This window comes from Lissotriton helveticus, chromosome 4_1, assembly GCF_964261635.1.
Source record: "Lissotriton helveticus chromosome 4_1, aLisHel1.1, whole genome shotgun sequence".
Taxonomy (NCBI): domain Eukaryota; kingdom Metazoa; phylum Chordata; class Amphibia; order Caudata; family Salamandridae; genus Lissotriton; species Lissotriton helveticus.
The window spans coordinates 427,762,323-427,778,225 of NC_136063.1; the positions used below are offsets into that span (position 1 = coordinate 427,762,323).

Below are 15,903 nucleotides of genomic sequence, written 5' to 3' on the forward strand. Positions count from 1 at the left end.
AGAATAGTTTTATTATGTTATGTTAGTTTAATAACCATGAAGGCCAATGTTCAAGTTCTTCAACAGGATCATCTAGGGAGAGCCTTCCTTTCTTCCTGCAAAGGCTGCTTAAGACTCAGTCATTAAAGGACTACAGGGGTCAGGATTTGTATGGATCACGAGAATATTAGTTCCATTATTCTGACTCACCACCAAAAGGCACAAATGTCAATGACCAAGGTCCCTGTTCTTTAAAGGGGTCATCTACAGAGAGAATGTAGTTCTTCCAGCCAAAGGGCTAGCTAAGGCTTTGAATCTGTCATTAAAGAAGAACCACAGGTGATCTGCCATGATTCTGAACGGACCTCTATAAGATTAGTTTAATTATTCTGGCTCACCACCAAAAGACAAGTCAGTGTTAAAGACCACAGTCTCAGTTCCTCCACAGGCCCGCCTATGGACAGCATTTCTTTCTTCCAGCTGAAGAGATAGAAAAGAGTTTTGACTCTGTGATTAATGTGCCACCAGTTATCTGCCTTTTGTAACAACAAGGGACCCCAAATCAGTCTGCTAGGGACCTCGGGGAGCAATTTTCTAAAACAACAATGGTCCCATGCAAGGATAAAATACAGTATCAATAAATATAGACGCGAATCCAATCTATATTTTAGAGTGACATGTCCAGCCGGACAGAGGTCATTCAAGTTTACTTAATAAACACGTATCCAAAATATAACAAGAATACCTTCCACAATGCCCCTGTGAGGTACACAAGCCTGTGCCCAACACTTACGGGGTGAGTACAGTTGAAGAAAGGATAGGAAGGGTTTAAAGGCAAACCAACGTTTTTCTGTTTACACATTCATTGTACAGAAAATATCAAATAGCACCATTCCATCAATTTAACAATCAAATATGTTTGTATAAGGTGCATGAGCAAGTCGACGGCGTTTCGGTTCCCCTAAAGGATAATTGGAACCATCATCAGGACAAAAATAAATAATTGCCTTATAACACTAAACCTCAAATTGCCTAAAGGAAATTGGGAAAGAATAAGAAATGACATTTTAAGAACAGGACAATAACATTTAAAAATGACAATGAAGTGACTCTTTGTGCAGGGTGTAACAACATACTCCTTCCATGCAGAGTGAAGTTATTACGCCGTTTCTGTAGGTGAAAAAATGGTGGTGGCCATGAAATTAAGAATATAGTTCCATCTGTCAACCTAACGTGAACCGGGGACTCTTAGCGAGATTACTACCATGCAAGGCGCAGTGAGCAGGCACATTTGGGCGAAGTGAACACGGTGCTTTGCAGCGGCAGTGCCTATTTAGGAAGGATAGATGGTAGCCCGCTAAAGAGGGATGGAGACACTAGAATAGCGTGCTTACCGAGGCAGTGCGAAAGGGACCAAGGGCGAGTCGATGCTCAGTATGGTCCGGTCCAGCAAGCCTCTATAAATTAATAATCTGAGTGTTAGAGGTCGGGCATCCTTATGCCGGTGAATAAGTTGAAAAGTAAACTGCGGCTAATCTTACCGAATAAAGGGCTGCCGGAGTCCGTGTTACACAGTCGCAACCGGACGGCGCCAGGGTAAGCCTATGGGAATCAGGGAAAAGGTTTTACGATCCGAACCACGGACTATCTGACGAAGTCAGGGACAAGGCCAGGCTGTCAAACTCACCTGAATCGGCGTTCATGGAGGTGTTCCCTGGCGTGCTGTTGTGCTCAGACCAGGAAGTGAAGAAGGGGCGGGTGTGTCGTGATTGGCCAGTGCACGTGAGGGAACGGTCATAGAAATAAACAAGGGGTGTCTGGTGCAGGAGCCATCTTAGGTGAAATATAAGGTGATATCCATGCACAGTGACATTTCAGAATTCATAGTTTACAAAAAACGTTTCTGGGACAATAAAGTGCGCGGCACTCATTCCAGAGTCTTGTAAATATGTCTGACCAGTCTAAATTAGAGCAGTCCATTCCTCTTGAAGGTTCAAGCCCGAATTCAGGCTGTCTGTCTTCAGTATCCATTTTAATTCTTCTCTGTTCAGCATACGCGTTAGGTCACCCCCTCTTGGTGGTATTCTGATTTGTGTAATGACCATCCAGCGAATCTCATTTTCAGTATGCCCTTTGCTTTCAAAATGTTCAACCAGGGGTGCATTTGCAGTTTTGCACCTGATGCGGCTCCGATGCTGGGATATCCGTTGTTTAATTTTTTGTTTTGTCTGGCCTACATATATCAAATTGCATGGACATAGAATAGCATAAATGAGATTAGAGCTATTACAATTTGTCAAAGTATGCAGTTCATTCTTTACATTTTTATATACAAATTCCTTACTCTCAATTGTTAGGTCACAAACCACACAGGAGCCACATTTGAAATGGCCCAATACGGGTGGTAGCGACCAATGGTCATGTAGTGTGATATTCCTACCAATTGAAGGTGGTAACGCTGCCCTTACCAATTGATCTTTAAGATTTTTACTTTTCTTAAAAGCAAAGAGTGGGGTGTCCCAGTTGAGGGGGCCTGAATTCAAAATGTGCCAGTCCTTTCTTATGCACTGTTTTACCCGGTTGGATATGGAAGAAAATGTGGTCCCACACACTACTTTATTCTGACTCTCACTTTGTTTAGGCTCTAGTAGGGCGTCGCGGGGACAGTACCAAGCTCTTTTCATAGCGTTTTTTATTAGACGCTTAGGGTAGCCTCTAAACCTGAGCTTCTCAGATAGTGTATCCGCCTCAGTAAAGTAGTCCTCTCTCTTAAAACAATTCCTTCTCAGCCTCAGAAATTGTGAATAGGGTAGACTATCCCTAAGCGCTCTGGGATGACAACTATTGTAACTCAGGAGGGTATTCCTCTCAGTAGCTTTGCGAAATAGGGATGTGTATAGAAGGCCCTCATGATGTTGAATAGTCAGGTCGAGAAAGGGGATACTTTCTTTGTTGTAAGATAAAGTAAATGTAAGGCCATTACAATTATTACTAAGCCAGTGTGTGAGGCCTGGTAAATCTTCAATGGCGCCATCCCAAATTAAAAAGATGTCGTCTATGTAGCGCTTCCAGACGTGTATACCCTGATGAAATGGGTTACTACCAGACAGTATGGTATGTGTTTCCAGCCAGTCCATGTATAGAATTGCCAGGGTAGGCGCAAAAATGGCGCCCATGGAGCAACCACGCACCTGCTGGTAGTAATCCGAGTCATAGAAGAAAAAATTCTGCGTAAGGCAGATCTCCAGTAGCTGTATTATGAACAGGGTAGGTACCCTGTGGGGGCGCGTCCTTGTGTTTAGTATGCTTTCCATTACAAGCAATGAGTCTCTCTGAGGGATATTAGTATATAGAGACTCTACGTCTAATGTACATAGAGTCTCATGTTCGGGGTCAAAAGAAAGGTTTTCAATCAAATTAATCATATGCATGCTATCTCTAATATAGCACGCAGTTGTTGGCACAAAGTCCTTCAAAAAGAAATTAACATAGTGGCCCAAAGGTTCTAAAACTGAACCACACCCAGACAATATTGGTCGACCTGGGGGATTGTCCAACCTTTTATGGATCTTTGGTAGTGTGTAAAGAACAGGAGTTCTTGGGTTGACAGTGTTCAGGAAATTGTATTCATGTTTGCTTAAGATACCAGTCTCAAGACCTTCCATAGTAATGGCTTTAATAAGTTTCTGAATATCCTTAGTGGGATTACAAGGTAATCTACAGTAGTGGTCAGTATTAGATACCTGGCGTAAAAGCTCATTCTTATAGTTTTCAAGGTCCTGAAGAACTATCCCCCCTCCCTTATCCGCTGACTTGATAATCAGGTTGGTATTGTTCTTAAGAGAATTGATTGCCAACTTCTCTTCCAACGAGATGTTATAGGGTATAAAGAGATGGGATTTCTCTATATTGGAGATTTCCTTCAGAATCACTTTTTCAAAAGTTATAATTTCTTTAGGAATCATGTTGGATGTAGGGGAGAAGGTTGATGGGGGGCGAAAAGGAGTCGTGACACTCTTGGGCTCCATTGGATTAAGCTCAAAATATGAGCGTAGTCTCAATTTCCTAAAGAAGACAAGCAGTTCAGATTGTAGATTTAGAAAATTCGGGTAGGTGGTTGGGACAAAAGATAACCCTTTGCTAAGGATGGACAATTCCTGGGTGGTCAAGGCATGGTTAGAGATATTGAAGATTGGGATAACATTCAGATTAGTAGTATTTGTTACCACTGATAAAACTTCTGCCTGGTCTGGCGTTCCCCCGGGGGGTTTTGCCATCGTTTCTGTTGCTTCACCCTGCCTCTTTTCTGAGGTTCTGGATTGCCCCTGGATAAAAAAGGAATCTGATTAGGTCGATGTCCACTTCCCCCTTCCCCAGGGTCCGAACTGTCGGATGAATCTGCTGAAGAGTCGGTGAATCCCACCACAGTATTCCTTTTGTTAAACCGTCCCCAGGGTCTCGGGGTTTGCTGATGTTGCTGAAAGTTACGATTTGTATAGAAGTCTTTGTTTAAGTATGGGTAAGCGCGTTCTAGAGTGAAGAGTTTGATGTCTTTTTTGACTTTATTAGATTTTTTAGTTTGCTCAATACGATGAAATTCAGAGATTGTTTTTCAATTTTCTCTAATAAGGCCTTTACATCAGTGATAGTCTTGTCATCAGCTATTTGCTTCTCTAAGTCTTGGATAGTTTCCTCAAGTTTTTTGAGTTCCTCGCCTGCAATTTCTATCCCTAGCACTAGCCAGTGCCTGGAACAGGTGGTGCTTATGCCACTAAAGCCCGATATATATTTTGGATTGTCCGTAAAGACTCCTGGGATGTTTCTAACCTGGAGGCCAAGGGGAATCGTGTTGGATTTAAGGTATTGGGTAAGCATTAAGGTCATCAACTCAAGTCTCACATATTTTTTCTTTTGTTTTTCAAGTTCATCAGAGAGATTAGTACTGCTTGTAACATTGGTTTCGTCTTGGTCAGAGAATAAGGATGGACCTGCACAGATTTTGTTAATATATTCGAGAGAATATAGGGGGGCTGTATCAGACATCACAGTGAGAAAGGAAGTGAAGGACGGTGAAAACCGCTTGTGCACAGGTAGAGAAGCTAGTGACCACTTAGGAGAAGTGTGTACCTCACAGGGGCATTGTGGAAGGTATTCTTGTTATATTTTGGATACGTGTTTATTAAGTAAACTTGAATGACCTCTGTCCGGCTGGACATGTCACTCTAAAATATAGATTGGATTTGCGTCTATATTTATTGATACTGTATTTTATCCTTGCATGGGACCATTGTTGTTTTAGAAAACCAGTTATCTGCCAGGATTATGTATGGACTTATAAAAGATTATTTTCATTATTCAGAAAAACCTTCTGGAGTTATGACTTTGAGAATTTACTAAGTGTGGTTTAGGTTCCAGATGTTAAAACAATGTCTAAAGTTTCTTGTGTATATATTCTCAATTATCTACTGACACAAAGTGATTTGTGGGATTTAGTGGTGCTTCAAATTCAGCAACCTCTATCTCTATACCCTCAACATCGATAAATTTGCTAAATGACGTTTGATTGATGTCATCTGTTTTACATTTATAAATCCATACATGCTTTATGACCTTGAGTGTTCGCTTTCGAAAAGCCAACTTGATTTAGACACAGGTTGTCATGAGTAGCGGTAAAGCCAAATTGGTTTGACAGCTGGAAAGATCTATTTGTCAGAGGGGAACCTGCTCAAATCTTATGTGTTATAGTTATGATGCATTATAGCTGTACCACACCAAAAATAGCATGCAGCGTGTGCTGCATAAATGTAACAATTATACACTAGAAAATAAGCTGGTGACAAATCCCGAAAAGACGAAGGTGATGGTCTTCGGGAAGTACAAGCATAAATCATCACATAGCTGGGGGCTTTACAACCTTAAAAGCATACATACCTCAAAATATAACTACTTAGGTGTCTGGTTCACAAAGATTGGCAAACCAAACCTACAATCAAAACACAATGTCACAGGCAAAGCCTCTGCTTTAACATTCACGCTATGTGGGCTACACAGACATCAGTCTACACAGTCCATCAGCAGAAGCGATTATAAGAACCATCAAAGCAAAACTATTACCAACAATTTCTTTTGGGCACCAAGCATATCCTGGCAAATTCTCCTCAGCCTTGGACAAACTCTAGTGTATGACGTACAGACAAATCTTTAATCTGCCTAAGTACACATGACAGTCTCACTTATGACTCGAGTTTGGTTTGATAGGGCAGGATTTAGAAAGTAAGGCATGCTTTCTCAAATACTATGATTCCATTCATCAGTCCAAATTATGTGCCTTAAAAGCCCCTTTGAAGGAGATTTGTTTAAAAAAAATACTATCCTTGGGCCCTGTAGTTAATCGCTGCAGCTGCGGACCTGAACATGCACCTGGAAGCAATGCTGACTACTTTGACTTCTCCATCAGAATAAAAGGTCACCCTAAAAACACATCTGGGTTCTAGCCAGAAATGCTGATTTAGATGAAATAGAACAAGCCGTCTACACATCTTCGATTGCAAAATCATATAATAGAATAAAAATGCAATCATACCTGAAAGCGGCCCTAAGCAGGCAAAACAGAACTCAAATGCTCTGCGCGTGACTCCTGGTATTCCTGTCCATAGGGGCTGAGGGGCTGCACCACCACATTTTTCCTGGCAAGAAAACTGTCTGTCAGGCTGAACAAAGATCGCCTGACAGACACTCTTCTTGTTCAGGTGAGACAGCCAGGAGCTTGACATGCACTAAATGTGCATGCTCCTGGCTGCATGAGCTGAACTTCGCCAGGCTGAGAATTTCACATCCCTGTGGGCGTGACCTCCAGAGCCTGGTAAAAGTGCCTCGAGGCCCTCCCCTTCAAGACAAGGGGGAACATCACTAATTACCTCAGACCTGGGCGCTTCTGTTTCAAGCCCTGAAGTACCCAGGGCCAAGTGTCAATCAGTGACACCTCCTTACTGAGTGGGGTGGGGGTCAGCAGTCTCACTGACCCCCTTCCCACTCTGTGACGAGTGAGGGACTACTGCCTTCCCTCATTGGCTGACCTAAGGTCACCCAATGAGGGAAGGCTGTAGTTCTAACCCAATAAAACACGAGGGGGGCATGGGTGGGACATGTTTACTGACCTAACATTGTTACAGTCCCTACAACTACTGAAAAAAACAATGTGTAACAATGGGTCAACAGAAAAGTAAAGCAGCTATCTAGACAACTGTAAGTGTGTTTTTAAAGAGAACACAATCCCAGAATCCAAAGTATTCTTAGTGAAAAATTGTTCCCATCAGATACCCGTCCTGTACCGCCCTACATCACTTGGGATCCTTCACCAGAAGGAAGTGGAACGAACCACTTAGGATTAGGTGTATTGTGACCCAATCGAGGTGTGAAGGAATGTAGGGTGTGTGGGTAGACTATTATGATGGTATCAGGGGGCATAAACAGAACAAAACACAGTGCATTAAGTGCTCGCTGTGGCATGTGAGAGTGAGGAAGTTAATATTGGGTTGAGGGAGTGGAAAAAAGAGTTTATTGTGTTCCTACCCTCACCCAAGGTTAAAAGACAGTGCAAGTAGTGGTAACAAATAACTACTGAGATTTTAATTGGTCGACATGTTTCTGCAGTATTAGGTTCAAAGGATACCAGTCTGCTTCATCAGGACCTAGTTGTTAAGGAAGTGCTACTGCTCATCTTGAAGTGAATGTTGTGTATAAAATCATATCACCTGAAAGACACCGATGGAAAGAATCCAGTCAGTCAACAGTAGACAGACACACATGTAAATACAAAAAACATACAGTTTGTGGCGAAGGCTGCAATTGCACAGAGATAATCTCGTGATATTTAAATAAATGCCAAAACTTGTCAAGGTCATAGGTTGTGCCAATAATCAACTCGTTCAACCAGGTACCTAAATCCTGGGTTTATGCAAAGTTATGAACACTCACCCATGTTCTGGGGAATGGACTCTCCACCTCACCCGGCAACAGCTCAGGTACAGAAATGGAGCACCGCTCTAATGGATGTGAACAAAAAAGAGATGAAAGAGGAAGAGCTCGCTAGAACTCTGTCTGTAAAGCACATTCCCTCTGCCATTGAGGGTTTATAGCTAGGAATCCTAGTACATATTGTGATGTTTATAGTTACTTGTATATATTCAACCATGGGCCAAAAAAAGTTCTTTTACATACTCTTAGTGTAGTTAGGTCAGGGTTGCTTAGCGCGATGTAAGCGCGATCTTGTACAGGGGTTTCTCAGTCGGGTGCATTGTTATAGCGGTCTCAGTCTCACCCGTTGTGTAACACACACTCCCAACATAGCCCCTGTGTCTATCCTGCCTCTGCTGTTTCATTACTGATAGCCCCACCTTTAAGTATTCAGTATTGAAAGCCAAGCGTGGTCACTCATAAGGTCAACGCTCTCACGATCTCACACATCAAGTGCCAAACATTGCCGACTTGTAATCGTGCCTGAAAAGAGTTCGAGCATGTTCTCTAATAAGCCCGGCTCCTTCGCGTATAGCTACCGCCCTTCCCGCTTACCTGTCCGTCGGTACCCCGCGCCTTCCTCTAGGCTGACTGTGGGAGGTACCGACCGAACAGGAGGCGGGATATTTGAAGTGGCTCTGATAGGTCCGCAAGGCAATTTGCGTGTAACGTAAGCACCCGCGTCTCTGGGCGCGTTGCAGTCCTTTTGATCCATGGGAAATGTAGTCTACCAATCGGCACTATTGGAACTGTTTACCGGAAATTTATTACGGCGATTTGCCGTCTTTAGTATACCGAAGTGTGCACGTTTGAAACAATTTAAGCACATATCCAGGCCGTCTTTTGTCTTCGTGTGCAATTGCAGCCTTCGCCACAAACTGTATGTTTTTTGTATTTACATGTGTGTCTGTCTACTGTTGACTGACTGGATTCTTTCCATCGGTGTCTTTCAGGTGATATGATTTTATACACAACATTCACTTCAAGATGAGCAGTAGCACTTCCTTAACAACTAGGTCCTGATGAAGCAGACTGGTATCCTTTGAACCTAATACTGCAGAAACATGTCGACCAATTAAAATCTCAGTAGTTATTTGTTACCACTACTTGCACTGTCTTTTAACCTTGGGTGAGGGTAGGAACACAATAAACTCTTTTTTCCACTCCCTCAACCCAATATTAACTTCCTCACTCTCACATGCCACAGCGAGCACTTAATGCACTGTGTTTTGTTCTGTTTATGCCCCCTGATACCATCATAATAGTCTACCCACACACCCTACATTCCTTCACACCTCGATTGGGTCACAATACACCTAATCCTAAGTGGTTCGTTCCACTTCCTTCTGGTGAAGGATCCCAAGTGATGTAGGGCGGTACAGGACGGGTATCTGATGGGAACAATTTTTCACTAAGAATACTTTGGATTCTGGGATTGTGTTCTCTTTAAAAACACACTTACAGTTGTCTAGATAGCTGCTTTACTTTTCTGTAGTTCTAACCCTCCTACAACCTCTGAGGCGTCCCTCAGTACAGTGAAGGTAAGTCTTATGTTTTTTTAATGTTTGGTGACTGGGTGTGTATGTATGAATGTATGTGAATTTGTAAGTGTGTTGTGAATGTGTAAGTGAGTGTGTGTGCACGTGTGGGAATGCATGGGTGTGAGTGAGTGTGTATGTGTGCGTATGTGGCGCCCTACCCCCTTCACTGGTTAAATTACTGGCTGCCATTGCCCAATAAACGAGTTAAGAGCCAATTGGAAAACAGCACCTACAATAGCTAAATGCAGGTTTTGTGACCACATGAGAGAATCGGTGTTGCAACTACACTGTTGCTGCCCAGAATTTATAACAAAACAATGCACTTTACTGAAACCAATGTTTTTAAAGCATGGGAATTTCGAACTGTATAGAAGCCCTGGACATTTGTCTCAGAATTAAAACCCCAATGGGCTTAGCCTGGTTCAGCAAGTATATAAATATAATATCAAACACTATCAAATTAAGAGGAAACACACTGCACACAGCAAACAAAGACAATAGGCAAGTGATCTAAAAGCCTTTGAATTGAGTAGCAGGCAGCTCGGCGTTACATTGTGTACCTAATTTTAAGAACTGTATCTGGTTTTATTGATGCTTCTTAATTTTTATGATATTATACCAATTTAAAGTAATTGAGACAATACATCATTCATTCATTCATGCATGCATTATATCTGTAGCATTAGATAATTGATAAGCTAGAAACCCCTCTGTGTCAAAACTAAGGGGCATATCATCAAAGAGGCGATAAAAAATGATCGCCGCTTTTGCGTCCGTTTTCGGACGAAAAGCGGCGATAATTTTATCGCCTAATCAGCAAGAGCACGCTATCGCATGAAACCTTGCATTAGCGCCTGTTTTCTGAACGCCCAGCTTTGCATCTCTAATGAGATGCAAAGTGGGAGTTCCTGCCCTGACATAACTGGAGAAATGTCGCTAAGCGACATTTCTCCAATTATCAATGGGTAGCGATAACCTCTGTTATCACTACTTTCCTTACGCCTGCTTCAAGACTGACTTAGCCATGATATCCTATGTAAAATGGATATCATGGCTAAGTATGCCTTGCCCTATCATCAAGCTATTGCCAAACTTTGTGAGATTATCACTGAATTTCCAGCGATAATCTCACATTTGGCAGTTAGCGCTTGGAATTTTATCTCTTTTGAGATAAGCGTTGCTGATAGCACGCTATCTCAGCGATAAAATTCTACGTTACCCGGCGATAATGATCCCAGCGCTAAGTGAGCTTAGCGATAATTATCGCCGGTCCTTGATGATATCCCCTAGATTGGTAAAATGCACCCACTTATAAACCGGTCATATATGGCTCCTTTCTGAGCAGTGTGTTTCAATGTAGAAAGAATGAGACTCAGGGCCGGACTGGCCAAAGCGGGCACCAGGCAATCCCGCGGTGCGCCGCATGGGTGGGATGCTTGTTTGGGGCTCCTGGGGGCCGTTTTTGTTACAGGGCTGTTTTTGCAGCATCGGCCCTGTAACAAAATCGGCCCACTACAGGCCCAGGCAAAGAGCTCGGCGGCACCCCCAACCCCCAGGGGGGGGGGGGGGTCTGGGGGCGGCTGAGCACCTTGCCTGGGCCGGTTTTGGTTCCCAGTCCGGCCCTGACGAGATTCCCTGAGAGAGGGAATCTCTCCTGCTCAACCTTCTGTCGGCACCATCACAAAATGGCTACCGCATAGAGTAATAAGAAAGCTATGAAGAGAAAGGGGCGCGGCAGAGCTGTAGTAAGCTGACTCTGGTTTCTATTAGTTTGCTTGATATTGCTAAATGCTCTTTTGTGCCTTCAGAAAGGCAGACCCATTTTAAGCTTTGATCCTGCTATCGGATCTGCACTGTCCTCAGCAGAAGTTCCCCATTAAATCTCTGTGGACATACGGTGGTCAGATTTAAGGAGTCTGGCCGGTACCTCCCCGGGAGTTAACAGGGATAAAGAGTTATTTCCCCTACACTGTAGAACAACATGTAGGGCTTGGAATATCGGGACACATTTTGTGTTATATACAAAACAACACAAATAGTGAGCACAAGCGCCACCTCACGGTTGTTAAACGTGCTCTCGCTGTAGGATTGTTTTCCTCAAAATTACTCTAAATTATGCGAACGGGGGTAATTGCGTTGGTACCGAAATTTCCACGTCAAAGAGTAGTGTGGAATTGTCGAAATTACTCTGATTACTCCAAAGAAATTAAATTACGCCCGGGCCTAATGATGACCCGGAAGGAGACTTATATTCAGCGACTTCTCCGCTAATCAACAGCGACGGTTTCATTACAGGAGCTGTGTGAGGCTGACCAAAGACATAAGGTCTCTGAAACACTCCTAAAAGCATAAACAGCTCACATTTCTAGTAAGTCTGGAAATGTGTCTCGTTCCATGGGTGTTGCGTGGGAACACCCACAGCTTCACCCATCTAACGCCCCTTCCGCGCAAAGTGCTGCGTTGGAAGGGGCCATATTTACAAGGAGAGGAAAAGTCAGGCAGGGTGGCTTTTCCTCTCCTTGTAAATATGGAGAAGTGAAATGTCAAGTCAAGTCAAGTCAGAGAATTTATATAGCGCACTACATACCCAGAGGGTCCCAAGGCGCTTAGAAAGGGGAGGAGGATTATTTGTCAAATATCCACGTTTTAAGTTGCTTTCTGAATGCTAGGTGGTTCTGGGTAAGGCGAAGGTAAGCGGGGAGTGAGTTCCATGTTTTAGCAGCCAGGTATGAGAAGGATCTGCCTCCCATGGTGGTCTTGTTGATGCGAGGTACAGTGGCGAGGGCTTGGCCGGAAGAACGTAGTTGGCGGGAGGGGGTGTAGAAGGACAGTCGTGAGTTGAGGCATTCTGGTCCGATGTCGTAGAGTGATTTGTGTGCGTGGGTTAGCAGTCGGAAAGTGATCCTCTTATTGACGGGTAGCCAGTGGAGGTCTTTAAGGTGACCAGAGATGTGTTCGTTGCGTGGGATGTCTAATATGATCCTGGCTGAGGCGTTTTGGATTCGTTGGAGTTTCTTCTGGAGTTTAGCGGTAGTGCCTGCGTAGAGGGTGTTTCCGTAGTCCAGTCGGCTCGTGACCAGAGCATGGGTGACTGTTTTCCTTGTTTCTGTGGGGATCCAGCGAAATGTTTTTCTAAGCATGCGAAGAATATTGAAGCAGGAAGAGGATACGGCGCTGACTTGTCTATTCATTGAGAGTGAAGAATCCAGGATGACGCCTAAGTTCCGTGCGTGGTCTGTCGGGATGGGTGCTTTTCCGAGGGCTTCCGGCCACCAGGAGTCGTCCCATGCAATGCACCTCCAGTACGTCATAAAAAGTGACATACTGGTGGCGCAGGGGGCTTGTAAATCTGCTACTCTGTATTTGCCTGTGTTTTGACTTCAAAATTACCCATGACTTCATTTATCAAATTAAGTCCCCTTATTTCGAATATAGACAAATCCGTTTGACAGTGGCAGCTGAAGGCCTTAGAAAGTGATGGGGCACGTAAAAGTGAAATATATTTAAAACGCACAGTAAATGCTTTATAAAAAGAATATAGCCTGAACACCTCTGCAATATTAATTATATTTGGAAGCATAGCATAGCTACAAACTGGAATTCGTAATGCAGACGTGATCGGCCGTATACTATTTATAAAGCATTTAACGCCCGGAGCATGAAGTAATGTAATAATAAACACTACCTTACCTTGGCTTCACACCTTCATTCAGCACACATTCAGCTTGCATGCACATCACCCGAGGTTACATTCTCCCGCATCGCGCTACCTGGCTGCAAAATTGGTGAATGCTGATTCCAGAGCAAATAAGCCCGAAGCATCCCAGTCAATCTAATGCACCCTGCGCCCATTTTGCATGCAAGATTGCATTTTTCTCTCAGAAAATAGCACTAAATATTAGGAATTAATTAATTGTAGAGATTAGTGCTCCCAGGGCCGGACTGTGAACCACAACCGACCCCGGCAAAGTGCTCGGCCAGCCCCCCCTTCCCATTCGGGAAGGGGGGGCCCACTCCCATGCGGCCCACTCCCATGCGACGCACCGGGGGATTGCCCGGTGCCCGCTATGGCCAGTCCGGCACTGAGTGCTCCCTATAAGGTACTGGTGTTGCTAGATTAATGAATATACCACTCTCCAAATGTATGACTGTACTGTGAGACCAAATTTCAGCATTATCACTTTGATTATTGTCGATGGTCTCCTTCATTGGGAATATAGGGGCATATTAGCAAGGGCAATATCGCCGCTTTAGCTGGACTTTTTCCCACTAAAGCGGCAATATTTTTATCACTGTATCAGCAAACTGTCGCTAACAACAGTTAGCGACAGCTTTTAGGCGATAGCGACCGGTTTGGGGCCCGCTTTGTTTGTCAGCGATATTTATCGCTAATGACATGCAAAGTGGGCGTACCCAAACTGTTAGCGACTGAAAGCAGTCGCTAACACAGCTATCGCCTATTAGCAACGCAGGCTTAGCGATAAAAAAAAGTCGCGCTAAGCGCGATTATCACTAGAATCTAACGCCTGCTAATAGGATGACTTACTTGTGTATTCAATGGGAGGTGGATTGTCAGGTTAAGCCCCCATTGGCGTTAATGCGCGAATATCGCTGGATTTCCAGCGATATTCACGCATTTCGCCGATATCGCTGGATATTTTATCACAATGGAGAAAAACGTTGCTAATAGCATGTTTACTCCGCTAACATATCCAGCGATAATCAGCGATAATAAAAATAAAAATATCGCAATTCCTTACTAATATGCCCCATAATTTCCTTCTTTTTCTTTTCCTTTCTCGAACTGTGGGGCATCTTAGCAAGGAATTGCGATATTGAAACGTCATACTACACTAGTGTAGGAGACTTTCCAGATGGCAGGGTAGAAATCTAAGGCCCAGAATTAGGAAGGCTTAGTGACAGTGCTAGCACAATGCAAAGTGGTGAATGCTATTTATATCCAGTTCAAAAGGTGAACTTTGCCCCACCTTGCGCCACCCCGAAAAGGGCCGTATTGGGGCAGATCAAGGCCAACACCTACAGGTTTTGATGCAAACCCAGTCTGCTAAGATATCCAGACCAGTCTTTGTGTGAAAAGCTAACACCTACTTGAAGCAAGCACAAGCAAGGTGAAATATGTTCATTTCTCCAAAAAAGGAAACTTTGTGGGTGTGCTGCAATGCCTAGCTTCTGAGTTTGCCTACCAATAGGTATCCTTGTGGAAGAGTATGCCTCTGTTAGACACGGGATCCCTAGTTGGCTTAGGCCAAGTAGGGACCCGCGTTCCCATGTCAGGGAAAGGAAAATCACCCTCTTAGATAGCCCCGCTTACCCCCTTGGTAGCTTGGCACGAGCAGCCAGGCTTATCTTCAAGGCAAATGTGTAAAATATTTGCAACCACGCTCACAACAACCCAATGATGACACCACAAATAGACTCCACACAAGTTTTATAACAAGCATTTACAATGCAATGGTCTCGCCTTTGCAAAAGTTAGGGCTATTGGCATCGTAAATGACAAAATCTTTATTTATGTGTTGGTTTTGAATACAGATAAATAAATGGCATTGCATTTACAATGCCAATAGCTTAATCTGTCGCAAATGTGAGACCTATTGCATTTGCACCTACACACACACACAGAGCCACACACACAGAGCCACACATACACACACAGAGCCACACACACAGAGCCCCTCCACACACAGAGCCCCCCCACACACACACACAGCCACACACACACAGAGCTACACACACACACAGAGCCACACACAAACACAAGAGCCCCACACACACACACATAGCCACACACACACACACACACACACACAGAGCCACACACACACACAGCCACACACACACACAGAGCCACACACACATACACACAGACCCACACACAGAGCCACACACACACAGAGCCACACACACACAGAGCCACACACACACACAGAGCCACGCACACACACAGAGCCACACACACACACAGAGCCACACACACACACACAGAACCACACACACACACACAGAGCCACACACACACACAGAGCCACACACACACACAGAGTTACACACACACACACACACACACACACACACAGGACCCCCCACACACACACAGCCACACACACACACAGAGCCACACACACACACACACAGAGCTACATACACACACAGAGCCACACACACACACAGAGCCACACACACACACACAGAACCACACACACACACACAGAGCCACACACATACACAGAGCCACACACACACACAGAGTTACACACACACACACACAGCCACACACACACACACAGGACCCCCCACACACACATAGCCACACACACACACAGAGCCACACACACACACACACAGA

General features: G+C 44.1%; 1 protein-coding gene across 2 annotated transcripts in view; it reads right to left on the reverse strand.

The window, feature by feature from the left end:
- Positions 1-15,903, reverse strand: part of MATN2 (matrilin 2) — a 669,488-nt gene that overhangs the window by 291,356 nt on the left and 362,229 nt on the right. The window lies entirely within an intron of this gene.